This window comes from Schistocerca piceifrons, chromosome 7, assembly GCF_021461385.2.
Source record: "Schistocerca piceifrons isolate TAMUIC-IGC-003096 chromosome 7, iqSchPice1.1, whole genome shotgun sequence".
NCBI classification, from domain to species: Eukaryota; Metazoa; Arthropoda; class Insecta; order Orthoptera; family Acrididae; genus Schistocerca; species Schistocerca piceifrons.
In genome coordinates this window covers 72,281,025-72,306,809 of record NC_060144.1, presented here as the reverse complement: position 1 = coordinate 72,306,809, position 25,785 = coordinate 72,281,025, and the positions used below count along the sequence as shown (strand labels likewise).

The 25,785-nt window shown below is 41.3% G+C and overlaps 1 pseudogene; it reads left to right on the top strand.

Annotated features, from left to right (window-relative positions):
* The first annotated feature begins 4,957 nt into the window (after positions 1-4,957).
* On the top strand, positions 4,958-5,075 carry LOC124709275 (annotated as a pseudogene).
* Positions 5,076-25,785: the final 20,710 nt, after the last annotated feature.

Below are 25,785 nucleotides of genomic sequence, written 5' to 3'. Positions count from 1 at the left end.
CCTTGGCCTTTAGCGGTCAAATATATTATATAATGTGCAATAGTGTAATTACACCAGTGATGCAAGTGAAGCAGCAAGATGATGAAATCGTAAGTGATCAACTGTCATAAAAAAGCCTTTAACACTATTTTCGTAACACATAACTGATGAAAATCTATCTGCATCCTGTACAGGCTGTGATGCACATAGTCAACCACAAAGAAGAAAGCCAGCAGAAGACATCACTGATTTGGATTTCTAGCCGTACACTGCCCCCCTCCTTCCCCCCAAATGCCTCACCAGCAGCTACAGTAAAAAACAATGGACAAAGTGTTCTAGATTAATATAATTTGATACTGTTTATTTTTAAGTCACATTTCTCTATGTATGTATGTATGTATGCATAAACGTATAAACGCCTGAATATGAACAGAACATGTTCGAAACGCGTTGCATTACGTTACATTAAGCACAAGATAAATAGTGACTGGTAGCAGAAACTTGAAATAAAGAATCATCCCAAACATATTCCATTGGATTCATGTCTGGGGAACAGGCAAGCCACTCCGCTCTGTAATTATAACTTGCTGAAGTAACATGTTCATCAGAAGAGCAGGATAAGCAAAATTTTTGGGACACAACTCCATTATTGTTAGTAGATCTCGCCCACGTAATGCAGAAGAGTGAGACTGCATCGGCAATCACGAGAGATCTACAGTGGCCACATGTAATGCCAACCCAGAACAAAAGTCCACCACCATTGCCAGTATTTGGTCAGAAGGGGAGGAGAGGTAGTGGCGTAAAGTTGCTGATCACCAGACATTGTTCCAATGTCCCGGTTTAAATATCAAACCTCTCTGCAGTGTCCCCTGAAGTGAGGGGTTGATGGTGATCCGTCCGTCGGTTGGGGACGTTAAGCTTGGCTTCTCCCTTGGTGCTACTGGCGAGCAGTAGGCTGCGCGCCGGCATATGGTCCCCCTTATCGCATCATCATCATCATCATCATCATCATCATCATCATCTTACAACACTAACGTTAGACTTCACTCACACACACAGACACACACACATACATACACACACACACACACACACACACACACACACACACACACACACACACACACACACATAATGCATACATGTAGTATTACAAACAATGAAATGATGCATGTCGAATTAAAAATAAATAAAAAGAAAAAAATAGCAACACACCTGCTTGACACATCTGAGTGATGGCACACTGCAGCTGAAGTGTATAGAAAACATAATACCACGCCAATAGTGTTTATCACTGACTTGGTCACAACAATGCAAATACTAGTCGAGACAAGCCGTTTCAGTGCAAACAGCATAGAAATATTTCAAAATTACGACTGATTATTTGATACAATGATACACTGTACATAATTCAAAACTTTATGTTAATTTAACTGCCACAAACGTTAATTTTTAACGCCTCATTTCAGAACAAAGGGACTGCAGCCCAGTAAAGAATAAAAAATTTCCTTTAATTTACGTCTATGGTCACAACCGTTTTGTTAACAAAAATGGTTCAAATGGCTCTGAGCGCTATGGGACTTAACATCTGAGGTCATCAGTCCCCTAGAACTTAGAACTACTTAAACCTAACTAACCTAAGGACATCACACACATCCATGCCCGAGGCAGGATTCGAACCTGCGACCGCAGCGGTCGCGCGGTTGCAGACTGAAGCGCCTAGAACCGCTCGGCCACACCGGCCCACCGTTTTGTTAACAGATTGCCGGTTTCGGTCTATAATGACCATCATCAGATCTGCAGCAAAAAATGGGAAAAAAGAAACATAAATACACTCGAAGATTTTCTACAGCTTAAAATCAATAAATAGACCATAATGAAAAGTACTACTGATATATATGTGTTTGTGCGATTTTAGTATGAAGACGCATGCCTGTTTTATAAAAAAAAAAGTCCTAGTGTACTGCAGCCATAGTGACATCTTCAAATGTTAAATGCAAAATCAACACCAGTATCGTCAAATATATATAAATAACATCATATGCACGAGTCATGTTGTCAGTAGCACTACTGTTCAAAACAAGCTGCTGTTCAGTAGCCACAAGATGTTTGTGTTGTAAGTTCACCAGATGTCGCTAATGTAGGCACACATTAGTTTTCAATGATTAAGTGAAGAGCATAAAATAAAGGGGGATACAGTAGTTGAAGTCTGTAAAGAGCTTATAACGTGTAAGAGGCATTACAGCAATGAAAAGCGATGAAACAGGACACGACAAAAGTCAGATTCATAAAAAAAGAAGAGTTAAGATATAGTTGTTTTTTACTGCAGATCTGATGATGGTCATTATAGACCGAAACCGGTAATCTGTTAAGAAAAAGTTTGTGACCATAGACGTAAATTAAAAGAAACTTATTATATATACGAATCACTGTTTTATTCGCGACAATGTTGCAGCTTGTGAAAGAATGAAAAGATTCATGCACACATTCAATGGAAAAACTGCTACATTGATCAAGTCTGCTTTGAATGTACATGAGTAGTTGGGAATTATAGATTCTGCAAGGGGACTTTAAAGCGTAAGCTGAATACTGCTATGGAAGATCAAGTAACTTTTATACAATACGACACTATACTTCAAAACGACGCAGATACATAACACTATTTTTCAAAACTATCAACAGATCTCTCCAGATAGCGGTCGGAGCCTTCCACCAGCCGTTCATTTCCTCAGCGACAGAAATCCGCTCCTTGGTCACAAATGACTTCGAGAACCCCCGTGTGAGCGTCCTCACCGCTGGAAAACCGCTGTCCACCAGAGGTTCTAACAGCTTGCCAAAAGAAAAGAAATCGCGTAGAATGGTGTTAGATCTCAGATTACCGATCATTACCCACTTTTGTGGGGGGTTAGCTGACTTGTTGCCACCATTCCACTATCGACGTTTGCCACATTGCAGTTGGTCCATGTACCTCAATAATTTCACGATGAATCTCTGTGCAATGTGGACGTTTTGCACATACGAATCAGTGTGTCACCCGTGCTTCAACTGTGGCACACTTCGCAAGTTAGCGCACCATTTCAGTAGGACACTATTTTGCTTTTTTTACCGTACTGGGAAACTGGGAGTACATATTCTGCTCTGAAAATGGATCACTCTTGTTACGCCATGGTCTTGCCGTGAGACGACATATGTAATTTACTTTCGGAAGACCCAGCGTAATATTTAGCATGGGTACAGTTGTATTATCTTCGATGTATACGGCGTTTATTGCAGATGGCCAACCCGAGTGTTACTAACGAGAAACGCCTTGTGCGCAAGGTCAGAAGCTGAATCTTTGGTAAGACACATTGGAAAATGTTGTGTTAACGAATACAAGTGGAAAAGTGTCCGGGAGTGTAGAGATCAAACTTCACAGAACGGAAATCGTCGAGATTCAAGAAATGTTCAAAACATTTCCACGAACACAGAACGAAAAACGGCGTGCCACAGTGATCACAAAGGTCCGCATCATCAACCACGAGTTGGTAGTTAGAAACCATGCAAGGCGTTCAGCTAGGTAACCACTCTTACAGAATGCATGTAGAATCGTACATGTGTAACTGGGTCATGAGAACTGAAGAAATGCGATGGCATGTCACAGTCTGTCTTGGAACTTGTCGTTACATTAGATACTCTTTGAGGCGTAAATGCAGATAGGGAGAGAATGTGTGTTATAAGCACGGAGAAACAAGCATCCAGAGGCTGAATTGGTCGAATATTTCTAGGTAGTATGCATTGCAAAGTCACACACCTTTCAGGAGAATTAGTTTCCCCTAAAGGAGTACGATTTTTATACTGCGATCAGCAATCAAGCAAAAGCAAGGTATTTTGACCAGTAGTTAGCCAAAAGCAATGCTCATACCATTGTTTTAGTTCTCTTGCGCACAGTTTCCACTGTTGCTTGGTGTGAAGTAAATATTCCCTAATTCCCTTGCAAGATAACGCTGACAGAGGAAAATCGTATGGGCAGAGCACCTCTAACTTCTCGCAGCACAATAAATAACTCTCCCCCTAGTTTACCATCTACATTAAGAGTCGTCATAGCTGTATACGAATGCTTTAAGGCATTTTTGTTAATGGATGTTGATACAACCCTGTTCGCGCTCTAATTTATAGAGTCCCTTTCTTATGCATTTGTTCTTCAAATCCCAACTGGCTGGAATTGAAAAGAAATTCCTTACTGAACGATGGGGTAAGTTTGCTTATCGCATCCTCAAATTTTCGGGCCGGTTCCGCAGTTGGCCGTGCATCGTCACCATTATGCTTTATTTGAAATTTCGTTATCTTACATTCCCGCTGCAATATTTGAAGCTATGCAACCATTAACTGCTTCCCTTGAAATCACTCTAATCTATGTCGCGCGCTATTTGTTGTACATAACGTAGTAGGTCACTATCATCATGTCCTGTAAATTGTTTCGTCCATCCCTGAAACACGCAAGCACCGGCTTTTGTGAGAAGTGCGTGTTGTCCTCATTTGAATATCGGTAGTTTTTCTTGTGCAATTCACTTTCATATTACAGCGGACTTTTTCGAAATCTGTTCATAATTGTGTTTTTACTATGCTGTGAATAATCTTCCAAGTCATGTTGGTACCCGCTCCTTGGACAACAACTGTCCTTTACAACGTTTCGTTGGAGAGGGATTGGTGGCTGCCTGTGCGACAAATATGATGAACCACATGGCTCGACACTTGTTTCAGTATAACTGGTCCTCACGATAGGTAGTATACTACACCACACATTCTTCTGACCTATCTTGCAGAAACGCTGATGTGTTCCACTCCTTTCACACACTGCGAAATTCCTTGGGTTCCTGAATCCTTGTAGTAAAGGGAAGGCAGGATTCGGCTACGATTGTGGACGGGGCCGTAATCTGTTGCTACTGGTTGCCTTTTACAGTTACACACAATTTATTTCAAAACAGTAATTCCAGACTCGGGCAACGGCCTTGCCGCAGTGTACACACCGGTTCCCGTGAGATCACCGAAGTTAAGCGCTGTCGGGCGTGGTCGGCACTTGGATGGGTGACCATCTAAGCCGCCATGCACTGTTGCCATTTTTCGGGATGCACTCAGCCATGTGATGACAATTGTGGAGCTGCTCGACCGAATAGCAGCGGCTTCGGTCAAGAATACCATCTTACGACCGGGAGAGCGGTGTGCTGACCTTACGCCCCTCCTATCCACATCCCCCACAGAGGATGACAAGGTGGTCAGATGGTCCCGGTAGACCACTCGTGGCTTGATGACGGAGTGCTTTAATTCCAGACTCAACAATAAATAAAAATTCCTCACGTTATTAATGAAGGAATAAACACCTGTGTATATAATAGTGTTTTCAGTGAGTTACAATTTAGCAAATCACCATTAAATACAGATACAGCAGATAATGTTTTAAAAGCAAGCCACTGTGATAAGACCTTACACGCCAGGAATGGCAATAAATTAAGAATTGTTTAAAACTCGCTGCAACTTACAAATTACAACTATTGAAACATTAAAGGCAAGTCGCTACAAACACAGAAAAAAGAAGGCATCAGACGCCACGAATGGCAGTAAGTAAGGTTTTAAAGGCTTAATGTGTAAATACAAATTCCAAATTAGAATTTTAAGGCAAATGACCCAAATCACGGCTGAAGCCCTTACACGCGAGGAACGGCAATAATATAAAAAATTTAGAAACCTGCTGTAAAACAGCAAACACAATAGCAAAGGTTAATTAAAAAACAAGCAATTGATCACCAAACGGGTAAAATGAGACAATAAGACAATGGTAAACTTTATAACACAACCCTTAACATCCACTGAACACTACACTGCCAGATTTATTCCAGAACGTGACCAGAACTATTAACCAGACATATATATCCTTTAATGTAGGCATTACAGGGTATTGTAATAAATAATACAACAATAAAACACAAGTACTAGTACATTAGTTCCTTAAAGGGTACTGAGGCAGATTATACCCGCCGACGGTGAGATATAAAGGAGCGTTACACTGAACTACTGGCCATCAGACCACCTTTTAGAACACACATGTCTTACAAGAAGCAAGGGGCCACAGACGCTGCTCCAGGAATCGACCTCTGAGAAAGTCTAGCAACAAACACGTTCGCGAGCGATGAGATAGGCAGCCAAGAGTTGCATTCACTTCACAGGTTGGTAACTCAGACTAGTGGCAATCTAACGGATGGGTAATGATACTCTTGCTGAAGCTACCTGACGTCCGATAAACCAAATGCAACGATGGAACAATACGCCAAAGCCGGAACTGATGGTCTGCACTGCGTCCCCAGAATACTGTGTTTAGAGGGCCGGGAACGACAAAGGAACCACTACCACCAGAGTAGAAGAATCGCCAGCCGGCCTACAATGAAGAAAGCTGTCAAAACAACACGCCTTACCGGACAGCAGCGCCAAGGCGAGGAAACGTACACTGCCGTTACACTAACCCCCAGGGCAGATAACTGGGGGGTTAGCGGCCACCGGGCAAGAAAAATAACCGCTGGTTGAACTTAACAAATTGTAACAAGTTGAACATAGTAAATAGTAATAAGAACTCGAGCAAAGCTAATCAGATCCGCCTTCCCCAAGCACTCCACTCGCTGCTCCTTACCTTGGCGACACTACGAGCGGCAACACAAACCCAAGTCACTGGAGAATCAAGAGATGTCACAATGATGGAGGTTTCTCTGCTTGGACTGAAATGCACTCATCTTAAGGCTTCCTGGATCCGGTTTACGTCGAGGTCGTGCACCCTCTTGACCACAGCCCTTCCATCCGATAGTCCATGCGTGCTGCCAGAGGTCCGGTGTGTTCTGGCCCTGCGCGGACCTGGCTCCTCCTGTGTTCCCAACCGAACTGGCCCACTCACACGATCCGGAAAAACAGCGACGTCCCCTCAAAGATAGGGCAACAGTTACTACATATCGATAACCGCCGCTGGTGCCACTAGCCGACAGGCAACGCTGGCGAAACCCAGTGGCGCCAGTGAACACGAGAATAAGACATACAACTGCAACCATGCCAACCAAACGATACCGTCTGGCCTTCAACAGTGGCCGGAAACCTACAAACAGCACCAACGCGAGCCGCATCACGGCTCAGTTCCATCATTCCGATGAAATGTCAACATGGGTAATTGTTGTGATAGACATAATAGAATTTTTTCTTTGTTTGTCGTTGCCATTGCTCTGCCTTGTTTCACCACTATCGCTGTAGCACTGTTGTGAGTTACTCGTCGACTAAGTAGTTCAACTACGCTCCGTATCCTCATGACGTGCTCACTATTGTATACCTTCAGTTACGCCCCTTGTTGCCATTAGCATCCAGTATTGTGGTTGAATGTCCGGCGTTGAATGCCATACAGAAGGATGTAGGCTGCGGTAGGTACTGGGAGATGAAGAAGCTTGCACAGGATAGAGTAGAATGGAGAGCTTCATCAAACCAGTCTCAGGATTGAAGGCCACAACAACAACAACTGGAAAAAAGCGCCGAATTTGAGGTACTCGTTATATAAAGATTATTATACACAAAACGTCAGCATTGCACGCAGATTTATTGTCAAATTCTGGCAGCCTATGGACCAAATATAATGCCGCGAACAGCCATAGTGGAATGGTGCCAACAAATGACCAAGAGCGCCCAGACATGGATGATGATGATCGGAAACTGCAGATTCTACACCTCGCGATATCCATCCTTTCGGAAGGCATTCTGCTGTAGCACCACATTTCGAAAGCTTCTATTCTCTTCTTGTCTAACTATTTACCGTCCACGTTTCACTTCCATACATAGCTACACTCCATACAAATACTTTCAGAAACGACTTCCTGACCTTTAAATCTATACTCGATGTTAACAAATTTTTCTTCTTCAGAATCGCTTTCCTTGCCATTCCCAGTATACATTTTATATCTTCTCTACTTCGACCATCATCAGTTATTTTGCTCCCAAAATAGCAAAACTTCTTTACTACTTTAAGTGTCTCATTGCCTAATCTAATTCCCTCAGCATCACTCGACTTAATTCGACTACATTCCATTATCCACGTTTTGCTTTTGTTGATGTTCATCTTATACCCTCCTATCAAGACACTGTCCATTCCGTTCAACTTCTCTTCCAAGTCCTTTGCTGTCTCTGACAGAATTACAATGTCATCGACGAACCTCAAAGTTATTATTTCTTCTCCATGGATTCTAATACCTACCCCGAACTTTTCTTTTGTTTCCTTTATTGCTTGCTCAATATAGAGATTGAATAACATCGGGGATAGGCTACAAACCTGTCTCACTCCATTGCCAAACACTGCTTCCCTTTCATGTCCCTCAACTCTCATAACTGCCATCTGGTTTCTGTACAAATTGTAAATAGCCTTTCGCTCCCTGTATTTTACCCCTGCCACCTTCAGAATTTGAAAGAGAGTATTCCAATCAACATTGTCAAAAGATTTCTCTAAGTTTACAAATGCTAGAAACGTAGGTTTGCCTTTCCTTAATCTCTCTTCAAAGATAAGTCGTAGGGGCAGTATTGCCACACGTGTTCCAACATTTCTACAGATTCCAAACTGATCTTCGCCGAGGTCGGCTTCTATCAGTTTTTCCATTCGTCTGTAAAGAATTCGCGTTAGTATTTTGCAGCTGTGACTTATTAAACCGATAGTTCAGTAATTTTCACATCTGTCAACACCTGCTTTCTTTGGGATTGGAATTATTATATTCTTCTTGATGTCTGAGGGTATTTCGCCTGTCTCATACATCTTGCTCACCAGATGGTAGAGTTTTGTCAGGACTGGCTCTCCCAAGGCTGTCAGTAGTTCTAATGGAATGTTGTCTACTCCAGGGGCCTTGTTTCGTCTCAGATCTTTCAGTGCTCTGTCAAACTCTTCACGTAGTATCATATCTCCCATTTCGTCTTCACCTACATCCTCTTCCATTTCCATAATATTGTCCTCAAGTACATCGCTCTTGCATAGACCCTCTATATACTCCTTCCACCTTTCTGCTATCCTTTCTTTGCTTAGAACTGGGTTTCCATCAAAGTTCTTGATATTCATGCAAGTGGTCCTCCTTTCTCCAAAGGTCCCTTTAATTTTCCTGTAGGCAGTGTCTATTTTACCCCTAGTGAGATAAGCCGCTATATCCTTACATTTGTCCTCTAGCCATCCCTGCTTAGCCGTTTTGTACTGCCTGTCGATATCATTTTTGAGACGTTTGTATTCCTTTTTGCCTGCTACATTTACTGCATTTTTATATTTTCTCCTTTCATCAATTAAATTCAATAATTCTTCTGTTACCCAAGGATTTCTACTAGCCCTCGTCTTTTTACCAATTTGATCCTCTGCTGACTTCACTATTTCATCCCTCAAAGCTACCCATTCTTCTTCTACTGTATTTCTTTCCCCAATTCCTGTCAATCGTTCCCTTATGCTCTCCCTGAAACTCTGTACAACCTCTGCTTGTTCCAGGTTATCCAGTAGCTGCGCCATTTCATTCCCACCTTATGATGCACATTTTACCCACACTGCAGTAGAACTGTGGCTGCAGGAAACCTGTAACATACATTCTCTTCTGAAAATGGGCCAGTCTTGTTGAGTCATGGTCTCAGCGTGAGACCTTGTGCGTAATTTACTTTCTGAAGTCCCGTTGTAATACTGATCATGGGTACAGAAGTTTTACCAGCTTCGATGTCGTCTGTGTTTGGCGTCTTTGTGCGGACGGCCAATATAAATATCATTCAGCCTTATTAGAGATACTTGTTTTTGGATCAGACGTCATTTTCAAACTTATGATACATGAGTGGCTCAAGTGGATTCTCGTTCAATCTGGTCAAACGAAATTTGGAGGGAGAGGCTACTCCATCTAAAATTAGTTTACTCTCTATCGCCAGAAACAAAACTATGGATGCAGCTAATAACAGCTCTACGAGCACACACTCTAAAAGTACTTTTCTCAGGCTTGTTCACCAAAAAAGTGAATGGACTGTCTCTAAAATTATTTTAGACAAATTCAACTTGTTTTTAGATATATGAAGGCAAAACTATTGTATTATTGTCGTAATACATCACTGGAATATGTCGTGCGCCTCCTGTCTGGTAGAGAAAGTGCATGGTCTTAGTTAAAGGGCAGTGTCGAATCGTATAATGAGTAACGATGACAGTGAAGACGAAGCTCATACCCCTTGGCACACAAAACGGGTCATAACACTGTTGCAGAAACAACGAAAAAAGGATGCCAAATTTAAACGAACGCAAAATCTCCGAGATTAGCGATGTTTTACAGAATCTCGTAATTTAGTGCAGGACATCAACGCGAGACGCTTTCCACAACGAAATATTGTCTCGGAAGCTGACAGAAAATCCAAAGAGATTCTGGTCGTATGTGAAGTATGTTGGCGGCAAGAAAGAATCAATGCCTTCTCTGAATGATAGCAATGGAGATACTATCGAAGACAATGCTGCCAACGCAGAGTTACTAAACAGAGCTTTCCGAACTTCCTTACCAATGAAGACGAAGTAAATATATCAGAATTCGAATCAATAACAGCTGCCAACGTAATTAACTTAAAAGTAGATGTCCTCGGAATAGTTAAGCAAGTGTTCCAGTCCAGACTGTATACCAATTACGGTCCTTTCGGAGAGTGCTGATGCAATAGCCCATAGCTACCAATCATATACAACCACTCGCTCGGCGAAAGATCCGTACACAAAGACTGGAAAGTTGCACAGGTCACACTAATAATCAAGAAATGTAATAGTAATCCACTCAGTTACAAGTCTATATCATTTACCTCGATATATATCAGGATATTGGAACATATATTGTGTTCTAAAATAATCAATTATCTCGTAGAGAACTGTCTTTGCACGCATAGTCAACACGGATTTAGGAAACATCGTTCTCGTGAAACAAAATTACTTCTTTACAAACACGAAGTATTATTAACAAGGGATTTCAAAGTGATCCTGTATATCTAGATTTCCAAATGGCTTTTAACACTGTACCACACTAGTGGCTTGTAGTGAACTTGCGTGTTTATGGAATATAGTCTCAGTTATGTGACTAGATTCATGATTACCTGTCAGAGAGGCCACAGTTCGTAGTAACTGACGGAAAGTCGTCTAGTAAAACATTTTGTGGCGGCGTTCGTAGCGACAAACAGTTCGCTGTAGAAACGGCTTACGAAGTCACCGCCACAGTTTTAATAGCGGGCCGACCGGTCCGCTGGAACAGTGAACAGAAAGATGAAAACCCAAACACTCTGATTAAATAAAAGTCGGTACTTATCTTTATTAACGAAGATACAGAAGCACAGTAGTGAACTCCGTGTCTACAGAGATCTGTCTAGTTCGAGTCGGAGCGGCTAGGTCAGCGTCGGCTGACGACAAACAACAACTCTGCTGCGATGAACACACAACTGACTAGCAAGTACACAATTCGGTGGCGAGTATACAACTGAGCGGCGAATACAGAACTGTCCTAGCGCTCGCGACTCCAGCGCTTAAGAAACCAGAAGCCAGCGGTGGCGCGCGCAGACTTGCGGCGATTTGCTGTCTCGCTGGCGCTGCTTATGCGGACGGCGTCCGGACTTTGATGCTGCCAACCTTTTGGCAGCGGGCTCGGGTGGCATTACTGGCTAGGATATAACAAAACAAAAGTGATCTCTGGCATTCCCCAAGGTAGTTTTAAATGCCCTCTGCTCTTCCTTATCTATATAAACGATTTAGGAGACAATCTGAGCAGAAGTCTTATGTTGTTTGCAGATGACGCTGTCCTTTATCGTCTAGCAAACTCATCAGGAGATCAAAGCAAATTGCGAAACGATTTGGAGAGGATATCTGAACGATGCGAAAATTGGCAATTGACCCTAAATAATGAAAAGTGTCAAGTCATCCACATGAGTGCAAAAAGGAATTCATTAAACTTCGGTTACGTGATAAATCAGTCAAATCTAAAGATCGTAAATTTAACCAAATACCTAAAAATGTTATAGAGGAGGCAAACCAAACAACGCGTTTTACTGGAAGAACACTTAGAAGGCGCAACAGTTCTACTAAAGAGACTGCCAACACTACGTTTGGCCGTCATCTTTTGAAATACCACTACGCTGTCTGGGATCTTTACCAGATAGGATTAACGGAGTACATCGAGAAAGTTCAACAAAGAGCAAGCACGTTTTGTGTTATCGCAAAATGTGGGAGAGAATGTCACCAACATGATACAGGATTGAGGATAGACACAATTAAAGCAAAAGGCTTTTTTTCTTTGCGGCTGAATCTTCTCAGGAAATTTCAATCACCAGCTTTCTCCTCTGAATGCGAAATTATTTTTCTGGCGCCGATCTACATAGGGAGAAACGAGAGTGGAACGGTAGAGAATTATTGTGAGGTGGTTCGGAGAACCCTCTACGAGAGTATCAATGTAGATGAAGAGGTTTAACACGGGAACTTTACTGTCAATTAGAAACATGATAATTTAAAAATTAAAGGAAGTCTGAAAGTACCCATCGTTGCACACCTCTGAAACAAATGTCAGCTGGTGATGTACCTTCCTGTACCGTATTTTTCCGTCCTGATTGCTGTAGCGTACTTCCATACTTGTTCGGATGCTTTTCAAAAACTGATACAGATCACACAAACTGCCACTAGCTTTCTATAAATCTACACGGAATTGTCTGTGGTTATGTGTTGTTGATTAAGACGATTCTGACTGTTTTAATTCGTACTGATTCGATCTCACATTTCTCGCAGTCGTACCGCTCGTTCTCTACTACGTTTCGACCTCTCGTCTTCGTGTCGATCTTGTTTTCGAGATGCTGCATGCTAATCTGTACCAAGCTTCAATACAGTACACTAGATTACTAGCACCTAATCTACCTTACGTTCAAATCATATGTCTGTGACCGAGCGAGGTGGCGCGGTTAACCACACTGGCCTCGCATTCGGGTGGACGACAGTTCAATCCCGCGTCCGGCCATCCTGATTTATATTTTCTGTGATTTCCCTACGTCGCTTTAGGTAAATACCGGGACGGTTCCTTGGAAATGGCGGTGTCGACTTCGTTGCCATCCTTTCCTAATCCGATTAGACCGATGACCTCGCTGTTTGGTCTCCTCCACCAAATCAAACCAAACCATACGTCTATGATTTGTTGCATGATTACCTGTAGCAAGCCCTTTCTTTTATTCTTTTTCTTTCGTTTTCCTTTCCTTCATTTACGAACCCATTCATTTACCCCCCCCCCCTTTCTTAGGCTGGATGGAGGTAGCCTAATCCGCACTTCTCATCCATGGCACTACAAAGTTTTACAAATTAGAATAAATACGTTTAGAAGGGAAAGTAGGAGATGACGTTTATGACTTGTTGGTGATACGATGTACAGTTACTTCAGTAAGAGAGTATCTGGTAACTGTAAGCAGCGATTAGGTTGTAGGATGTTTCTGGGAAGATGTTTCATGGGATAGTGCGTGTACTCGTAACGTCTACGAGGGACATAATTGGTTGGTAGTATGTAGCCGACGCCTTGAATGCCAGCTGGGTATGGAGAAAGTGTGGCGGAGCACTCATTTGACGGGGTGTTGGACAGGTAGTGTAGATTCTAGTTAGAAGGAAGAGTATACTTTAGAGCTGATTTCATCATCTAGGACCAGACGATGACTGAAATTACTTTGGTAAAAAACGTAGAGAGTTGGGGGGAAGAAGGGAAAGTGGAATGTGCTGATTGACACGTGCCAGGAAACCAGAGTTCTCCAGGCTCTGAGAGGTTGTTGGGTGTTTGGGCTCACCTTTACGGGATATACAGGAGAGTTGTCGATGTTCAAGTTGTTTGAGATGGTGTGGGAACTTAGTCATCAGTAACAACATATGAGGAACGGTAGTCAGGTACAGAAAGCGAGATTGAGTGCATGTCTTTCCAGGATTTGGATAGAGCGATGAAGGTAGAAGCGGAAGACTGGGCTGTATAGCCGTTTGTATAAAAGACGGGAATGAGGATTTTATGCGATGGTTGCTGGTAGTGTGATTAAATGCAACGTTCGTTTGATTAGTAATCTGATCTATTTCAGGGTGTCTCCCGTATAGTTCCAGGTTACCTTTTGAGCGAGTGTTAGTTCAACATATTTTAGTAAGTTAATTGTGGACAGTGAGTTACCAGATAAATGTCTGTGGAACGGAATGTAGGGTGGTTATTTAGTACATTCTTTATAAGTGCTACACTCTAATTCCGTCTTTGATGCAACCAGAAAGAATCTGGTTCTTCGTCTAGCAAATATTATTGTAATGCCTACAGTTCTAGAGATTTCTCATAACTCATTACACTGTCAGGTTTGAAGTCGTGTTGCCTAGAATACTCCAATGTCTGCAAAAGACCGATGATTACAAATAAAAATTATTGAAATTTAAGTGTTTCACAGAGTTTGTTACGTTGATGAATGGTGGCATCTACATTCCAATACAACACAACATAAGGTGACCCTTTCAAAGTCTATGTTTACACAAGAACGATGGTAAGAAACAGAATTTAATATTTATACTAACACATGTGGCAGTGTCATTAGCACCTGGATGGATTTAACAAGTTCTGCTAGATGTACATCTTAAAATAGTTTGTTATTTATAGAAAGCGCTTTGATATTCACATAAAAATACATGTAGGTAGTAATTACAGCATAATAATCTTGTTTCTGCTTGTTTTTTGGTTTGTATATCCCATAAAGTCGGCGCCTTTGCATTAATAACACGTTTCATAATTACAGAAATGATGACAGTATGTACAGTACTAACAAGGAAACCATTGTTATTAAGGCTCATTTGAAAGAGATAGGGAAACATTGTTTTTGGGTTAAGGTGAAAATTCAACAAAATATCGATTGATATTTTCCTCCAGAATAACTGACCAAGTTATGGAATGCTGGTGTTTCGTAAGGTTAGAGACTCAGCTATGTGTGAAAATTAAAACATTTTTAAAAGAATTCCATGATTATTTTTGGAAGCCCTTACATTTTCTGTTGTGATGGTGGTGGAAGGGTATAGAATTTTGAAAACATCTGTGACTCTGATTTAGTACAAACAGGTAATCAGTATGATTATTCACGGAAGCGCCAAAGAAACTCGTATGGACATGTTCAAATACAGATATATGTAAACAGGGAGAATACGGCACTGCTATCAGAAATGCCTACATAAGACCATTTCACGAGTGTACCTTGAATATCAGGAATCCGGTGAGACATCAAATCTCCGGCATCACTGCTGCCGGAAAAAGATCCTACAAGAACGGCGACTGAAGAGACTCGTAAAACGTGACAGAAGGGCGACTCTTCCTCAAAACGCTGCATTCAATGTTGGGCCATCAACAAGAGTCAGTGTACGAACCATTGAACCAAACATAATCGATATGGGCTTTTGGAGCAGAAGGGCTACTCGTGTACCATTCAGGTGCAAGACACAAAGTTTTACTCCTCGCCACGGCCCGTCAACAGCGACATGGGACTGTTGATGGCTGGAAACATGTTGCCTGGTCGGACGAGCCTTGTTTCAAATTGCATCGGGCCATGGACGTGCACGTGTGTGGAGACGACCTCTTCAATCCATGGAGCCTGAATGTCAGCAGGGAACTGTTGAAGCCGGCCGCGGTGGACGAGCGATTCTAGGCGCTTCAGTCCGGAACCGAGCGAATGCAACAGTCGCAGATTCGAATCCCGCCTTGGGCATGGATGTGTGTGATGTCCTTAGGTTTGTTACGTTTAAGTAGTTCTAGGGGACTGATGACTTCAGGTGTTAAGTCCCATAGTGCTCACAGGCACTTGAACCATTTTGGACTGTTCAAGATGGTGGAGGCTCTGTAATGGCGTGGGACACGTGCAGTTGGTGTGATATAGCACGTCTAGATACGGCTCTGATAGGTGACACGTACATAAGCATCTTGTCTGATCGCCTGCAACCATTCATGTCCACTGTGCATTCCGACGTACTTGGGCACATTCAGAAGGACAATGCGATACCCAAAACGTAGAGAATTGCTTCACAGTGGCTCCAGGAACACTCGTGTGAGTTTAAACACTTCCGCTGGACGCGAAACTCTCCAGACATGAACATTATTGAGCGTATCTGCGGTGACTTGCAACTTGCTGTCCAGAAGAGACCCCCATCTCCTCGTACCCTTACGAATTTATCGACTGCCGTGCAGGGTTAATGGTGTCAGTGCCTCCCAGAACTACTTCAGACATTAGTCGAGTCCATGCCACTTCTGCTGCGGCACTTATGCCTGCTCGCTGGACCCTACACGATATCAGGCAAGTTTCTTTGGCTCTTCATTATACATTCGCCAATTGCACGGCTACATCATTGTGAAGAGTAAATGTTATACTGTGCCTGACGACATGTGTCACTGGCAATCTTCGGAATACTATTTACGGTACTTACGGAGCCATTATTCAATAGGCAAAGGGAACCCAATTTCCCCTTATAAATTTAAGTTCGTGAGGAAATTTTCTCTAACGTGGAACGATATAAAACTGTTAAGGCTAGGTGCAGGCTGCATGTCTCAGTGATGAAGTGTAGCACTTCATTGTCTCCTCCTTGCAGTATGCAGATCTAAGAATGACACCATTGACACTGTATGAGAGAAAAGAATATACTGAGCACTACGTACAGCAGTCATGCAGTACAGACAATCCTTCATAATACCGACGCCTGACCGTTCGGTAAACGAGTCTCAGTATCAGCTTAAGGAATCATCTCCTAAGCAGCTGATGAAATGATGGACGCGACCAGCGCTGCGGCCGTCTGCGGTTGTGTGCGCATCGCACGGACACATTTGTGTGTATGTGGGTGTGTAGGTGTGGGTGTGTGTGGGTGTGTGACCAGACCGCCGACGCGGGTCCGCTCACCGCATGTCAGGCCCGCAACCTGCGGCTGGCGCCCGCCCCCATCCATCATCGTAATCAGCGACACCGCCGTCCCGTCTAAACGGAGACTGAAAGCCCTAGAATGTGGATCAATGACTCTGCTACTGGTATTCATTCCATCGCTGTCTGTGCGAAAATGCAGCAGTGACGTTTCCACAACAGACATTCACATTTCAGTCCCGAAGATAAAACAAGTAAACAACAGTATTTTCATCATCTGCTTCGTTGTTGCAGTCTAAATTACAATATTTTAGTTTTAATTTCGTTATATTTTTTAAAAAAAATATTTTACTCATACCTAGACTTCGTGTTTTGACCAGCAAAGAAAAACAAATTTGTAACCCACACTAAAACTTTGTTCACGGAATTTTAAAAAGCAATTTTTTTTAAGTACACACAAATAAGTATTTTTCTTGCTTACGGTTCAGCACTCTTCACAGCAATATTTAAAGAAATTGTTCGACTGATTTAGGCTTCTTCCCTTGGGGACAAAATTTCTTCTCCTTGGTGTATTATCAGCAGTCTTAGGAGTGTCAGATCTCTGCCATTCTTCCACAGATATATCTCTGGACATCCGAGAGGAACTTCTCCCATGAGAAGACTTTGTCAGCTCAATAGCCAAATTCAGTTAAAATTTTATGAGGGACAATCTATGAGGGTTGCCCAAAAAGTAATGCTCCGCACTTTTTTCTTCAACAATTCGTTATTGAAAATAATGAGAATTACACACAGGAAAGAACGGTGGGCCAGCCGTTGAGGCCGATCGGTTCTAGGCGCTTCGGTCTGGAACTGCGCGACCGCTACGGCCGCAGGTTCGAATCCTGCCTCGGGGATGAATGTGTGTGATGTCCTTAGGTTAATTAGGTTTAAGTAGTTCTAAGTTCTAGGGGACTGATAACGTCAGATGTTAAGTCCCATTGCGCTCAGAGCCATTTGAGCCGAAGAATGGTGTTTTATCTACACGCCCTATTTTTCCACACAATCTCCATCCCGTCCTACGATCTCCCTCCCGCACGAATAAGAGCGTGTATGCCCTGTGTGTACCGATCCTTGTCCTCATGGCGGAGCCTGTGTTTCACTGTGTGAATCACCTCCACATCATCCTCAAAATATCTTCCACTATTGGCATCCTTTAACGGCTACGTGAGGGCTGTCAGTTGTGACAGCCGTGGATGGTCTTCCCGCTCTGCAAATTGTGTTGCTCCACCGAATCACCTTCTGATGACGTGACCCCCGTGGCCAGCGACTAACTGTAGTTCTGTCGATAGCATATGTTCCATTGTCTTTGGACAAGCCTTTGTGAATATTGGCCATAGTTTCTTTCTCTGCAGTGAGGCATTCAATGACGACACGTTGGCTGTAATCTACATCATCTGCAGACGCCATTTTGAAACTGTCCTGCAGCTACGCCATGTGGCAGAAGTGACGGAAACTTGGGCGCTCACACAGGAGGCTTCAAATAATGCAAACGTAACGTTTCGCATTAGTACCATTGTTCTTGGCTGAGAAAAATGAAATGCGTTGCATTACTTGCTGGGCAATCCCTCGTATTACACTTTGGAACTTCTTTTTTCATACAAGATCCTTTGTACTTGATCCAACAATAATCAACAATACCTAAATCAGTCAAATGGTTAGTAAGTCCATCTGACCTTTTTTTGTTTTGGTATTTGACCTATATTTTTGTGACCACTTGACCAACCTCTACAAGTAGTGCTTCATTTGTGACACTATACGCCCGTACGCGGTGCCAGGAACTCTGACGACAAAAAAAGGCACTGAAATAATGTTTTAAGACGTGTAAATTTCGAAGAACTCCCCCTCAAAATCTCAGTACAGAATGTCTTTTTCAGATCAACCCCTGCTTACGAATACCTCGTGGCTCTCTTCTGCCACAAGAGGATTTCAGAATAGCAGACCGAAATCACACTGCTGCAGCATGCGAAGTACTTCTTCATCGTTGATAACTGGAAACAATAACATAAACATATTTTTCACGTATTAGAAGCAAGAAATAAAAAATCCTACAAATCGTTTAACGAATTATTAAGAAATACCTTCAGAGCGAGTGCTGTGGCAGTCACTCTGCTGAATCGTATTTTCAAAATATCGTTACAGTGAAAGCGGCGTGTGGTGTCGTTTACCGCCATTTCCTAATTTTACAAAGCGAAAACTCGAAGTACACATACGTGTACCTACTGACTGAAGAGATAAACATTTACACGGTTCCAGTAGCAGAGTACAGTAGAATAAGAAAATCTGTTATCTAGATTGAAAAGAAATTTGCATCAGATAGCAACTAAATGATGGCCAATTTTATTTTAACTTGATCAATGTACCGACTAGGCTCTTCTTCAGATGTACGTGACATATATAAGTCAATCCTGTGCGTGGTATGTCCACCCTTACGCACGTATCTTGCTCTCGGCCGTTTTCCTTCAGTAACATGCTAAACCAGTATTCCACAGCACTACTAACGAAAGGACACCCGTCAATCGTTGGTCTCAAACAAAATTTTAGCCATTGGTCAAGTGGTTAATTTGGTTACTTTGAGGTAAGAGAGCCTGTCCATCATAAAAGGTAAGCGTGCAAACCAAAAAACAAAATAAAAGCAAACAAAATTTTCCTCTCATATGTGTGAAGGGAGAGATCAACGGATACTTATGTCGCCGTTGTCCCTTACCTCATAATATTTGAGAAAGTACGTACACCATCAGTCGCATTCGTGTCGTGTGTGTTCTTTACGGTTAATCTTCTGTGGCTCCATCTCATCCATCCCCATCTGTCCACCTCCTCCTCGTCTCACTCTCTGTCCATAACTCCCTCCCCACACTCTCTGCCCATCTCTCTCCATGAAAGAAGAAATAAACGAATGCTCGTCTCTGATTAATAATTAGGTGAGATTCGAACGTAAATATTACTCTAGCTACGCATTCTAATTGCTATAGAAAGTTTCAGCTACACCACGCCCACGTGGAGTTGGAGAGACGCTGAGGAGATTGGCTAACGAACCTGCAAATAAACACAGCGACTTCCAACGGACTCAATAATACGCAACAATAAATCTGCCATAGCTCCTTACTAAAGTATTACCACAGAACAAAACACACCCAGGACGAGTTTAGTTTCAATGGACGTTTAAATATACCATTTCAAACCCAAGAATACATGTTAGCGTTGTCTATAAAACCATTAAATACAATAAAAGTAACAACATAGTTCTTACCATCAGAGTGTTTCTTTCAAGATAGTAAGTAATATCTGAAACAAGTATTATTAAAATCGACCCATGGGTTTAGGAGCAGAGCATTTCATGCGACTTTGCCGAATTATGCACATGTCACGTATATTTAACATACGTCACACATCTTTGTGCACATTCTTCAATTGAATCTCTAGTAAATTTCGCTCCACAGTTTCGTTTTCACGCATATCAGTGTTATGACGTTATGTCTCCCGAAAATTTGGAAATTCGTGGTAGGGTCTTACGGGACAAAGCGGCTGAGGTCAACGGACCGTAAGCTTACATATTACTTATTCTCTTAAACTAAGGACATCACACACACCCATGCCCGAAGGAGGACTCGAACCTCCGACGTGGAGAGCCGCGCGGACCGTGACAAGACGCCTGAGACCACGGGGCAACCCCGCGCGGCGATATCTCTTGAACTGACTTACAGTGATATAATTTAGCAGGTACTTTCAGTGGTGTATGTGCATACTTCACGCCAAGTGTGTGGTGAATAAATTTAGGAATAAAGAGGTAATTAATTAAAACGTCATGGTTGATACGGCAGTTCTGCTGGATGAACTTGGAAAATATATTATAGTAAGCGATAAACCTCTTTTCTGTCCTCATTCCGTGGGGGCTCTCAGCGAGAAAAGTTTTGGTGAAGGTTTAAAATTGTATGTGAAGTTTGTTGCACGCCACTAAATGCTCTCATTCTCTAGTAATGGATGAATATAGCCTGGCAATTCAGACGTGGTGAGCTACACTTGTATTTCAACCCCACTCCCTGTCATTTGACAGGTACGTATTACTCGTAGAGCGATTCTTTCCAGAGAGTATGTGATACGTGTACCAGGTCTGGTCGAAATCCACATTCTGCGGTCAGCTTTAAATTCCGATACTCTTAATTTCCCAGCAGTGTTCTGCAAAATGAATGTCTTCTTCCCTTCGGGGATAACAACTTGAGCTCACGAAGCATATTCGTACCACTTGCATGGTGATGGAACTTACCGTTAACAAATCTAGCATCTCGCCTGTGAATTGCTTCGATGTTTGACTTCAGTTGTAGCGTTGCTCTTAGGGGACGAAAATATAAGAATTGTTACTTTTTTTTAATGTCGAAAAAGTGAATATTTTGGTGGGCCACTTGGCAACAGAATCGGGGATTGATTACACTGTTATAATAACATACGTTGAGCATTAAATACCTGAATAAGAGCAGCATATTGATATATATTTGAGATCGTTCTGAAGAAACATTATCATTTCTGTGCATTTTTATAGTCGCGATGTAGTCATACCCGGATCAATACTAAGGGACCAGAAGATTTATAGACTTTAAAAGAAATGCAACACTACACAATAAAGTTGATTCAGAAATAATAGGAAAACGATAATGTTCCTTCTGCCTCATGCTGCGTTCGGCCCATCAACGTGATCGTAATTTCTGATGATGAAGTAACACAAAATAATCATCCTTCAGATAAATAAGGAGATGGAAATCATCAAGGTTAATTTACTAAAATAAGCACACTTATCTTTAACACGCGTTTTTTATAATGCTACGTATCTTTTCATATTAAAATACAATAGATGACCATTTTGGTTAAATACTTTATACATAACAGTCAAAATGTCCTCTTGATGCTGTCTTTTCGTAATCAGTTACAAGAAACTACATATTTTCTGATTGGAAAAAATTACAATTAGCATATTCACTCTATATTTTCACATAAAATATAAAATACAGTTGCGGAACGCAGCAAGTCCTAGTCCGCCTCTCATAGAATACAAACAGTAAAGGTGAGGCGCCAAATGCCTTATTTGTCTTGAAACAAAAGAGTTCGTTTTATACCATTAATCGATACATGAACATAGAGATTTACAGGCACCGCCGAAGAACGGCAAGGATAAAGAATAATAGACTCTGTCGCTGCTATGCGATGGTTCATTTCTTTTACTTTACAATTATTCGATAACTTTAGGCCATCAGGCGTTTACTGTTGAGCGTATATTCATGTTTGTGAGGCGAAAATTACTAATATTACACTGCCTCCCATGAGGAGGGAAGGAATACCGAAGGTATTACTTTCATCCTCATTCCCATTGGAATATTTGTAATTTTCGGGGGTAAGATACAGGTTGTTAAAAGTTTCATTTCACATTAATTCCATAAGAAAAGAATCAACGTTTCAAATTGTAATTACTGACGGTGGATCGTTGTGAATTTGTTCTATGTTTCTATCAGAGTTTGCATGGATTCAGTCTTTCTTGATGATTCTTAAAATTAAGGCTATACATACACATATTTACAAAATTTATAGGGAAATAGAGTCACACTTCAATTTTCATCGTTGCAAAAGTTATTTGACTATCACAACTGGTACACAACTTTCTGTTTTGACTGTTTTCATTATATTGTCATCGTCTTGTCAATTGATTGCCTTGTCCGTTATCACATTTAATTATACATTTATTTTCGTCGCACATACACTATTTATGATAGACTTGGATTGTAGAGCGGCCACTGGTGATGGCTTCGACAAGGAAGTCAATATCTTTCACTTTCAGGGCTCGAGTGTGGCTCTACGAATTATTTCACATATGAAACAGATAAAATATCTTATATTAGAATAGCTTACATAACTAATTTTATATACATGTGGGATGGGATATAGGAGGATTTGACGTATTTTCGTGTGCTTATTTTCATTTATATCCTGACCTCTCGGTAAAGTTTACATTTCAACCGTGTTCAGAGGTGACCTTGTGACTTATCTCTGTGTACAATCAGTCATTATACTAATTACGCTAACTTCTCTATCTTAGAGTCTCGCAGAAGGTTTATGATACGTAGAAAAATGTTTTCAGTACTGGATGTGAATGTTTTTGCTACAGAATATAGCGTACAGCAACTGCTGATGGCGGTTTAACGTTTACATTACTTCGTCACATGGTGGCTGTGCGGAGCGTTGATTTCGCGTTTGAGGTGCCTTGCGTCGCTTTTGTTCGGCGGATCTTGGCTTTGTGCTTTTTAGATTGCTGAAGGGAGCTTCTGCCACCGAAACTGCCTCACATCACTTCCTGTCCATTATCCAATTACGGATTGACAGGTAAGTGCTAGCTACCTCTGCAACTGCATGTGTGGAATGACACTGATTATTACACACTGCACACATCAATGAATGTTTCACACATATGGTGCAGTAGAATACTGCCACTGAAAACTTTAAAACTTCACTTGCAATGTGGTGAGGGTCTGCGTGAACGGTGTATTAAAAGAAATTCTCGCTTCATAACATCACACGGTGTTTACAAGTTGATTTACATACTAATATTTACAAGAGTTCATTTAAATCGAGAAATAATCTAATTGACCACTTTGAATCAGAACAGTTGTTTCTTTTTTAATTTTTTTTTTACTATTTATGCCTACGGTCACAGGTAAGCTATGAAAAGTCCTTTTTCTTTGACCAAATTAATTCCAATCTCTTTTACAAAATTAATTTCATTCATAGTAATCTTTATCACGCTTGCTTATTCATTTTGTAGGCCCAATACATTTTTTTTAAATGCTCATCTTATTTAGTGACTTGTGAGGGGAGCTTGATTTATGGCAAAGTTTCTCACGTATGTGCTTGTCTTTAAAGGAAGTTCGAGGACAGATTTGAAAATAGCAATTCTGCCTCTGGATTTCGTGTAGAAATACAAACAGTCGAAAAAGAAAAGTGGGCAAAGCGGGCCTACTCGCGGATCGTCGACAGAATTTAAATTACTCCTCAACCAGGTCGAAAATTTAATTTACATTACGCATTACAAAAGCAATTTGCGCGTCGCGAACCTACTCATTTTTATACGTAGTGCCTCATTTCCCAAGCACACGTGCACCTTTAGAAATTGATCCTGGGGAGTAAATAGGATCAAGGATCTTAGATTTGCACTTAGGAAAGGGATTCAATAATCACATAATCACAGAGAAAACAATAAATATTGCAGTGCGCACTTAAAATAAAATCTATCACTTCAAGCATGTATATCTAATATGTATCTTGCTGCAGCTTGCTTACTACTCTTTGTTCATTTCTTAGACTAAGTCAAGTTTATGCATTACGCATTTGTGTATTAATTATCATTTGCATATATAAGCCTCTCACTAGAGTGTTGTTGTTTGCTACTGTGGCGACTTGTGAAGCTTGGGCGAGATTCTTATTCTATTTGCTGCCAGCTTGTGAATTTGCAGTATCGCAAATGCTCAATAGTACCGTGAAGTTGCCATAACAAACCATGTTACTCATATGTTCTCTTACTGAGCTTGTTTAGAGTCTGGACTCGTCTTACTTTGCGTTATAAAATAAACTTCCTTTTTATTCCATCACGCTTTTACTTAAGGTTAACAACAGGTCTTTTTAGTACAATTGCACTGCGTTATCAATCTGTTCATGATTAATCCTAGGTATCTATTCACTTCAAAGAGATGTTATTTTATCGCTGGCAAAGCACTGTGCTGGAATTTACAAGTTAAATCTACCGACTGTTTTGCGCTAACACGTGGTGCCTTATTTACGTCACATTTGAAAATAGGGAATAACCTCATGGAATCGAATCTTTTCACACTACTTTCCTCTTTTGTCTGGACGTTAAGTATTTTCTTTCAAAACAGGTCGTTAATTTGTCCTCGATTAAATTTCACTTACTAATACCAAGCACATATAATCATCATTTTCATATTACTATTTAGCGAGAGAAGTGGATTATTCGCTCCTTCCTGCTCATTTTCAAATTACTATTTAGCGAGAGAAGTGCATTATTCGCTCCTTCCTGCTAATTTTCAAATTACTATTTAGCGAGAGAAGTGCATTATTTGCTCCTTCCTCTTTCCTCCTTTTAGTACCTCGGGGCTAATTAATACCTCTCGAGTACATCATTTTTCTTACATACTAACTTACAACTAAAGTTGAAAATCGCATCTAGGACATTTCCTCCTGTTTACATAAAGATTATTCATGTGAATACTTGCCTACAACTTATTCTGAATTTTATTTTCCAGACGCGTTTTTTTAATACATAAGGTTTCCTTTTAGCACCTGTTAACGTCCGTAGTCAGTTCAGTTCAGTTCTTGTCACTCAGTGGTTAATCCTGATCTCCAATACCTTAGAGTTTTCTTACAGCTTAAATTAACTTAATTCCTGGGGTTATAAAATTTTCTTAAATCATGATGGTGGAACAATCCTTTGATTTTATTCACGGCAGGGTCAGATAACAAATAGCTACCAATGTGTGGTTTCCTCATTATCACAAAGGGACCTTCATAAATGTGTTGCCACTTACGATTCTTCTTTAACAACAGGGATGGTTTAAAGTGAGTCCTTTTCTACTTCTTTGAAATCGATAACTCTGTTTACATTCTTATCAAATGCCTTTTTTCGGAGATTAGCATACGTTGTCAATGTTATGAGAACTTGCCTGATTTTTGCGTCTAGGTCCCATTCGTTGTCTTGTAACTCTGGAAAGGGTCTATCCATTCATTCCTTTCTTTTGATCTTGACAGTAACTCATGTGGCGTGAATCCGGTCGACAGATGAGGAAGGTGGTTTACAATCTGTTCGAAAGGTGTTACGAAGTATACCCA